Here is a 9,444-nt window from a genome sequence, read left to right on the forward strand (position 1 = left end):
ACTAAAAGAAAAAAGAGAGAAAGGAGGGAGGAATGGATGGAAGAAGGAAGGAAAGTAAGCCTTTATTTGTTTCCAGCTCGGCTTGGCAGTAAACGTTTTCACCAACTCTGCATTCAGGTCGAGCTATAATTCAGAATTCAATAAATCCTCTACTATTCCCACTCCAGATTCTTAATAAAAAGGGTTTACACGGTTTAGCTGCGAGCATCGCACGCAGCCCAGCGCTCTCCCCTCCCCGTCTGCTGTGTCTGTTCTCACTGTGATCCACAACAGCAGGCAATAAAGAGCAGGAACACACTATGTGATTTGCTGTGAATTATCATCGCGTTACACGGAGAGGTCTCACTCCACGCCGTCACCCGTTCTAGTCGAATGCCATCTCCGCCAGACACCTTTGTCCCGTAGACTGAACCTGAGAGGAGGCTCTCCCTGGGCTGGAGCTCTGCCCAGAGCCTCCTCTCCGGGCCCCGCCCGTTCAGATCGGTCACCTTTTGAACCAGGGACCACATTGTTCGCCCTGACTATTTTTGCAATTTCTCAAACACGCACATTGTTCTAACCCTCGGAACATATGCCACTAAGACCGACGACCGAGTGACCTTATTCACACTGCAGCTTAGCTTAGTCATCAGGCGTTCTGTTCGGCAATACGGAACATTTCGGAGACCAATTTGAAAACTTTTTGAAATCCAAACATACCATCAAACATCGATAGTGTCTATGTCAGCATCTCCTGTGACTCCATCTGCATATCACTGAAGGCTGGGAAACATAGCTGTAGAGCAGATATCTCACTTGGAGCTGATGAGGTAGTACCTACACACACACACACACACACACACACACACACACTCGCACACACATACACACACACAAGACACACACACACGGCTTACATATTGCATATTGTTGCCGGGAAGCTCAAGGAGGTGAAATACAAAGGAGATATTCCGAGTCGATGCTCCCCATCATCTGGGCCTGGTTTAATATCACGGGTTATTGTAATATCAGGATGATTTAGCTTCAACTCTCCCCGTGCGTATGAGCTCTGCATTCCAGCACTGCTCCACATTATTGACTCGACTGTAGCCGAGTGAATTAACAACGACTGTCGGATTACCTCTGATCGTTTGTTCTAACGGGGGAGATGAGCTCAGCTGTTGCCAGCCGTCCCAGAGTTGCCGTACGAACGGTTCGAAACGTTGATGGTGTGAACGCATAAGGGGGAAGGGTGGAGGTGGAGCTGTGGGTGAGTTCAGGGGTGGAGGTGGGGGTGAGGGGGGGGGTGGAGGTGTGGGTGAGTTGAGGGTGGCGGGATGGGAGAGGAGGGGGTGGAGGGGTGGGGCTGAGGAGAGAGTGGTGAGGTTGTGGCTGAGGGCGGGGGGGGGGGGGGGGGGGGGGGTTGGAGGTGAGGTAGGCTGACGGCGGGGGCGGAGGTGAGGATGGGGTTGGGGTGGGGGGTGAGGGGGGTCGGAGGTGAGGGTGAGGAGGGGTGTGGCCGCCGCGGTGTTGGGCTGTGATAGGTCAGCTCGGTTTTATGATGCAGCAAACACACAAACACGCAGGTCAACATAAACACACAATAGCCCCACCCTGCGCACACATAACCACTCGACCGTACACACTCTGGTCCTGCAGAACTCAGCGTGCAGCTTAGCGGCCGTCAGGAGGAGCACGCTGTGGCACAGACATATGTGTCATTATTTATAGCAGAGCTGCAGAGAGCTACCGGCCGCTTAGAAGGCTCTTAGCACACACACACACACACACACACACACACGCACATGCTCACACATACACACATGCAAATGTACACACACGCACACACACACACACACACATACACATGCAAATGTATACACACATACACACGTGCACGCACACATACAGGCACGCACACGCGTGCACACACGCACACACACACATGCACACACATTTGAACACACGCAGACACTCACACACTAAAAAACACAAACAATACACAGACCTCTCAGGCACATACACAACTCACACACGCACTAACACACACACACACACACCATACACCCACACACACCCAAAAAAAACACAAACAACACACGATACAGCACAAGCGTGAGTCGAGCCGGTAATAAGTATACATCTGACCACAATTGTGGTGAATATAATTCGGCCACAGCCAGACAAGAACAAGTGCTTCAGGGCTTATGACGAACCCTAACAAATAAATACCATGAATCATCCTGGCTGTTAAATGCTCATGTTCAGAGCCGGTGAATGCACTAAAAGTGGCTGCGTCCCCTCAGGAGGAGAGAGGAGGTGAGCAGACACCCCATAGCACGCCATCAGCGTTAACCAGCCCCACTCCCGTCCCCGGAGCAAGCCATCGCAGCGGCAAAACCTAATCTGTGATTACAGAGAGATTAGTGGTTTCCCTGGTGTTAGTCTGACATCGCTTTCATCGCAGACTCAGAGATGGAACAAGAGGTAGATTAACCCCCAATACTTCCCTCGCCCGGCGTGAGTAGGGTGGAACGACGTCAAAATGGTGGAACGGTGAACGCTAAGGCAATTAGGTCCGGGGCTAATCCCCTGGGGTCAGAGGTCGTGTTTCAGTAGCCGCTGGGATTAGGCCCTAGGTTCACTGTTCTGGGCCCTGTGTAGCACGGAGGAGCTGCTGAGGCCCGCAGAACCTCCAAAGTCCCTTGGATTGGAGAAAGATGCAGAACTCCCAACATCATCCACCACCGCGCACAACCCTCCTCTCCCCCCCCCCTCCCCCTCCCAGGTCCACCCACTTCGCAGCCAGCATAATCTGCATGTGTTTGACATACGGGTGCCCAAGCAGTCCACAATTCAACCCGACGCCTCTCTGGCAAGGTGGACTCTTATTAAACCAGGTTCATAAGTCATGTCATAAATGTGACGTCTCCTCAGGGACGGCTTTATACGTCTGTCTCCGTCTGCCAATAAACGAGCCAAATGTGATTAGGATGCAAAATGCATTCCGTGGTCCACAAGTCACGCATCTACTGCCAAAGAGTTATTGACCGTTTCCGTTTACCCACGCGATTAGGCGTCTAACCAGTGGAATTGATCAGACATGCTAAATAAAGATTTGCGCATTTTCACAGCTCGTAAATCCATTTAGGTGCACTCCTTTGCCTGCACCCACAAAGTGCAAAGGGAAAACACCCAACAACCATCTTAAAGTGACCACCGGTCTGATGCAGTGCATTGACACACACAAAAAAACAAGTTTAACGGACTAAAAAAGTGTCAAAACAGTCCGAGGGCAATTTCATCCATCTAAAGCCACCTCGCACACCACCGCCTATCAGCTCTGCCTCGCAGGGCGGGAGATGGCGTACGATGGCTGTTAGATAAGCGAGAAGACCCGTTATGGTTTGGTTGGTTCTAAATAGGGCATCGAACCCGTTCAAGAGGATCCAGTGCTGCAATGACGGTAAAGTCAGCTCGGTCCGAACAGTTGGAGGAACTAAAATCTTCGCAACCCATATTCACAGTGCGGGACATGCAGGCTATATATCACACAGCCTGTCCATTGCGTTTCTGTAAGTAGGTTGAGCACATCGGGGGCAATAAGCAGCAGAATAATGATTCAGATTACTAATAAAAACCAGCGACAAACACCCAGTTAGTTGAAACCAGTACAATGTTTCCGGATCGGACTTCTTACCGGGTGGGTTGCGTGTCATGTTGGTCGCGCCTCCATCCAGGACAAGTCCTATCGTCACATCTTTCATGGCATCATAGTTTCGCACCGAGTATTTACTCCAAACATCGGTTTAATTTCCATTTTTGCCAAGCGCAGTCGGTCGGTAGGTCCTCGGGAACGTCTCGTCACCGCGGAGGCTCGCGCGCAACGAGCAGCCGACGCGCAACGAGCGGTGCGCTGCTGCCGCTCTGCTCCTGCCACTCTGCCGCTCCGATCCACTTCTGCCGCTCTGCCGCTCCGCCGCTCCACTTCTGCCGCTCTGGGGGAAATCGACGTCTGAATAGTCGCTATAGTGGAAAAAGTTGAAGCTACATTTTTAATAAAAAAATAATAAAAATATTGATGTCAACTCGTCAGACTACATTAAAGCTATAAAAATAAATAAATCACGTTGAAACTTGGCTAAATTGAAAAAGACCATTAATGTAAACAATTTGATGACGGAAAGGGTCATGTAAAATCCCGTCGAGCAATCATATCTGGGTTTGGTTGTGGGCTTCCGGTTTTAATTGTCTGCAGAACACACAAAGACACACACACACACACACATACACACACACACACACACGCTTTGGAGAGGAGGGAGAGCGCGACGGGAAATTAAAATCGCGTCCACCAAAATGTCATTAATTTATATAAATATATATTATACAAATTAACATTATGTAGCCTACATGGACCACGGAGCGCGACTTTTGAAAGAGAAACCTGACATGTGTTGATCTCTCAAATATGCTCGTTAAAATACATTGTAAAAAGAATACCAGATGCCGCATCACAACAGATGTGCGCCACATTGCGCGCACCAACGGGGGGGTCAGCACCGGAAAGTCATCATATATTTAAGAAGCGCTCACCTTCAGACCGCAAGCTGAAAGGTGAGCCGGATGTGTCGGTTTGCATCCTTGCATCCAGCGACGGTTTGAGTTTCCTGTGGTTCGGACAGCAATAGGACCACTTAAAGTGATAGGACTACTGACAACAGCAATGCTGAGCTGATAGTGATGATGATGGTGATGAAAACAGTAAAAAAGTTTTTCTTTATTTCAACAAATAGGGCTAAAAGTTCTTCCTTGACTTGAGGTACACACAGACACGCATACACACACAGACAGACAGACAGACACGCACGCACACACACACACACACACACACACACACACACACACACACACACACACACACACACACACACACACACACACACACACACACACACACACACACACACACAGAAACGCACACCTCATTTCAACCCTGTTTCACTTTCAAGACATTTTTAAATACGACACAAGTGAAATATATTAATATCATATTTTCTCAATAAACCTTATTATACTCATACTAATACGCCTCTTCTGTAGATATAGGCTACTGTAGTGCTGCACTGTAGTAGAACACAGGATTATTATAATATGTGTCTTATATAAGCCAACTGAAACAAGGATTGAATTTATAATGGGTTTTACAGCTCAGCTCCCAACAAAAGGAAATCAAACTGTTCGTATTATTACGCAACATGTTCTGGGCTTGTGTTTACATGATGAATTAATAAGCAGTACAGCGGCACGGGATCCAGCACTGTGGTTTATTTCATTATATCCAAAGAGAGGATGATACCAGTTCGGGAATCTGATGCGATGGCTTGGTTTCAGTGGAGCGTGTGGACCCATTCTCTCACCCACCTTGCTGACTAATGTGTCTCCAAATATAGCCCTTCCCCAAGTTTAAACAAAGATTAAGCCACGGTATGACTCCGCCATACTACCATTTAAGATGCTACGATGCACATGCTTCACAGGCCAAGCAGAAACACCTCAGAACATACTCCTCTGCTCTCAGTTGCCTTCTGGGTCTAAAAATAGCTCTTCTTGTTTTTATAGTTTGCGGCTCTAATTGGATCCAAGCTGACTTCTGTACCATACCCAAACTAAGAGCCAGTTTCTTCTCGTATTGCAAAGGCGCTGTAGTTACGACTCAAGAGCTTTTGTTGGAGTGTGATTTGTTAGATATACCTATAGCTATCTGTCAGCATTAGTAATTGAGAGATGCGCTGTGAGAATAGCTGTTTCGAGACGACTGCGTCTGCCAATTATGAGCCAATTTAGATTCAAGACCGCTCCAAGCTAATTTGAGAACAATCACTGCATCTCTTTCCTGATTGGGTTAGGGAATCCATGAGGATGATGTGTAGGCATAGAGAGAGAGGTGGAGGAGGAAGAGGAGGAGGCGGAGGAGGAATAGGAGGTGTAATGGGTGGGTTTTAGAAGGAGGAGGTCAAATCCCTTGTTGAGTCTAGATGTTTCAACTGCAGAGAGTGCAGTGTGATTTCAGAGCTGACTCTGAACCAGAGTGGGATAAGACTTTGAAACCGGGGAGCGATCCTGTTGATGAGCAAGCGAGCGAGATTCATTCCCCCGAGAGAGCTTTTATCTTGCAGGCAGGGAAGTCACTGTTATGTATGCTCCAAACCGCATATTACTCCTAACCTAGATCCGCTCCGAGTCTCACACATGAATAAATATAAATATATAACCCAGTTGCTTTCCCCCGCCATGTCTTAAATAGACCCCGGATGACGATAGAGAGCGACCAAGCGGTGCACTGCGCTCCACAATGTGTTTCATTGTTATTCTGTTTTGTTTTGTTTCCGCGTCGCCCTTGGGCTTGAAGCCAGCACTAAGAGCACATAGCGTAATGCTAACGCCCCGCACATGCTAATGGGCTAGCCACCTGCCTTATCTCTGGGTAAACAAATAGCCTACTCACTAAACAACACACACACACACACACACACACACACACACACACACACACACACACACACACACACACACACACACACACACACACACACACACACACACGCACACACACACACGCACACATACACACACGCCTTGTCTCCTTACTTTGGAAAACACGATGGGGATAATTACCAACTTATTCCTCTTGTTAAGGGGAAGGTGTCTCCTTTGGACCATAACAAAGGAAACAGGCTTTTTATGAATAAGCCCAATGCCATCTGGAGAGCCAAATAAACGCTCTCCTCGACTCCCGGGAGGGCGTCATATCAGGTTAGGGTTTGTCTGGCTGCACACGCCACACAGACAGCACCACTCCGCCTCTCGTTGTTACACTAGCCTAACGGAGGACACTCTGCCAATTAACTGCCTCCCCTAACGAGCCCCGGGATCTAGAGTCTGGTCATTGTCGAGATGTGGAGACTCCTGGTCAACGTCGAGAGGATGAGAGGGATGGGCAGACTCCCCCCAACAGTTGTGAGGGAACGCCCATTCACAACGCGATAGGCCGTTGATTAACACTTGTGTTCTAATTAAAACACACCTGTGTTTTAATCTAGCCCACCTGTATGGCAATTAAACCCACCTGTGATCCAATCAATCAGTTCAGTAGACATCTCGCCGCGGTCGGTCTAAGCTTTTTAAAATACTGGGCGATTGTTTGGCTCTTCTGGAAATGGACACATGTAGTGTAATTAAGATAAGGGCTTATTTTGCTTTGCGCAAAGAACTCATATTTTACTAAATGTTTACCTTTTAGGTAATTAACCTTTTCATAGTTTCATGTTTTCAATATGCATAAAGAAGGCAATTAACTTGGTTTATCTAGAAAGGTGTTTATATCACACTGCATGTATAAATACATCTTCACAAGTAATTGAATGTAATTAAAGTACATAAAGCTGATTTGCAGGCTCTTTATCATTATTCGGTTCACAGAGTTAATTGAATCCTTTAAAGGCTTCCATAAAATTAGATTAATATAATAATTCGAAAAACGGGAACCATAAATGTACTTTGACATTAACATACCATTGCGGTAGCATAAATTCCTCAGGAAATGTACAGACGACTTGTTAACGACTGTAATCCTTCTGATCTTGCATATTTCCCACTACCAGCTTATATAGATTTGATCTTGTATACGACGTCATCATGGAGTTCACAACCACGCAAATGGTAGAGCTAATGCTCTAATGGAAGCCATGTTGGAGTCCCCGGGGTTAAGGTTCAAGCTGGCAGACAGATGGAGAGGACTTAGCTGAGGGGCTAGGACAACGAGGGGGGTGGGGTATTGTTAAGACCCCGGTCTGGAGCTTATGTTTTAATGTACGGCGGGGAAGGAGATCACCAGACAGACTGAGGAATCACCTGGGCTTCAAACGCGTGTCGGCCTGCCTCTTCCCCGCGACCCCCACAGTCCTCTGATCTACGGCCTTTGAACAGTGTGACCCCTGCATGACCCCTGTGTGATCTTCCAATCAGGCTTTGACTGTGGATCCTATCGTGGTCTCAACCCCCCCAACTCACCCACCTCAACACCACCCCTGGCTGGGACGGCATGCTTCTTCGCCGTGATGCTGCTGTGCTCTCTGTGCCTGATGTCTGTTAGAGCGCACGTCTGTATGTGTGTGCGTGTCTCTGCTCAGCAAGTCAACCCCAAGAGCTTTGGACCTCCAGCCGCTCCTAAAGCTCAACCTAACACAAGGCTGCAGAACTGCATGCGATGTGGAATATCTGCACATAGTTATGGAACACAGATATAATTATGTGTACGTACAGTATATATTAGTTTGAGTAAAAGATATATCATGCATACATGCATTCACATTAAAATTCAGTGTGTGTGTGTGTGTTTTCTTTACATATGGGAGAGAGGAAAATCGAGGCAGACACCATGCCAAAGCGCACCACACTTGAGATGTAAGTGTGTGTGTGTGTGTGTGTGTGTGTGTGTGTGTGTGTGTGTGTGTGTGTGTGTGTGTGTGTGTGTGTGTGTGTGTGTGTGTGTGTGCGTGTGCGTGTGCGTGTGTGTGTGTGTGTGTGTGTGTGTGTGTGTTGTGTGTGTGTGTGTGTGTGTGTGTGTGTGTGTGTGTGTGTGTGTGTGTGTGTGTGTGTGTGTGTGTGTGTGTGTGTGTGTGTGTGTGTGTGTGTGTGTGTGTGTGTGTGTGTACGTATGTGTGCTTGTGTGTGTGGTGAGTCAGCAGCAGAGTATTAGCTGAGAGGTCAGAGGTTCAACCTTCTCTCTCTCCCAGGCTGCCCTTCAGTCCTTGAGCAAGTCATTTAATTCCCCCTGACCCTCACCTACTAACCCCCGGGAGAGAGAGATGGATGTCCGGACCACAGGGTCAGGAAAGCAGGTAATCACATCCTGGATGATATAGGAAACTCCCAGCATTGTCGGTCACATGACATTCTCCCAGGTACTAATTGGAGTTGTTTGAGTGTAACACAAAGGTCTGACTTCAGCACCACGGACAGCAGCCCCCCTACCCAGTGACTAAAGGTACGGCCACACCAAACGCGTTACCTGCGTACCACGCGTATAAAATCGGCAATTTTTCCATAGGGAAGCATTGGTTTACGCGCGTATGAGGTGCGTACACGCGTATCATGCGTACCAAGCAACATTTTACTCGCTGTAGGGGCGTATGAGGCGCGTACATATACGCGCGTATATATACGCGCGCACATATACGCGCGTACATATACGCGCGTACATGTACGCGAGGAGTTCAAAAAATTGAACTTTTTACGCTCATACGCGCCGCAATAGCCAATCAGCGTTGAGCTTGACCAGACGTCACTGGCAGAGAGTAGTGAGCTTGGACAGAAGCATACGGCCGACATCTTTCTTTATTCTGTGTGGAAATAGTAACATAGTTACGCCATTAAATGCTTTTATGGAAACATTTTTAGCGA

The 9,444-nt window shown here is 47.9% G+C and overlaps 1 protein-coding gene across 1 annotated transcript in view; it reads right to left on the reverse strand.

Moving 5' to 3' along the window:
* lrfn2b (leucine rich repeat and fibronectin type III domain containing 2b) overlaps positions 1–3,905 on the reverse strand; it is an 85,683-nt gene extending 81,778 nt beyond the window's left edge. The window contains exon 1 of the mRNA XM_060041598.1: positions 3,680–3,905. The gene's annotated coding sequence lies outside the window, so the exon portion shown is untranslated. The remainder of the gene's footprint in view (positions 1–3,679) is intronic.
* Positions 3,906–9,444: the final 5,539 nt, after the last annotated feature.

This window comes from Gadus macrocephalus, chromosome 21, assembly GCF_031168955.1.
Source record: "Gadus macrocephalus chromosome 21, ASM3116895v1".
NCBI classification, from domain to species: domain Eukaryota; kingdom Metazoa; phylum Chordata; class Actinopteri; order Gadiformes; family Gadidae; genus Gadus; species Gadus macrocephalus.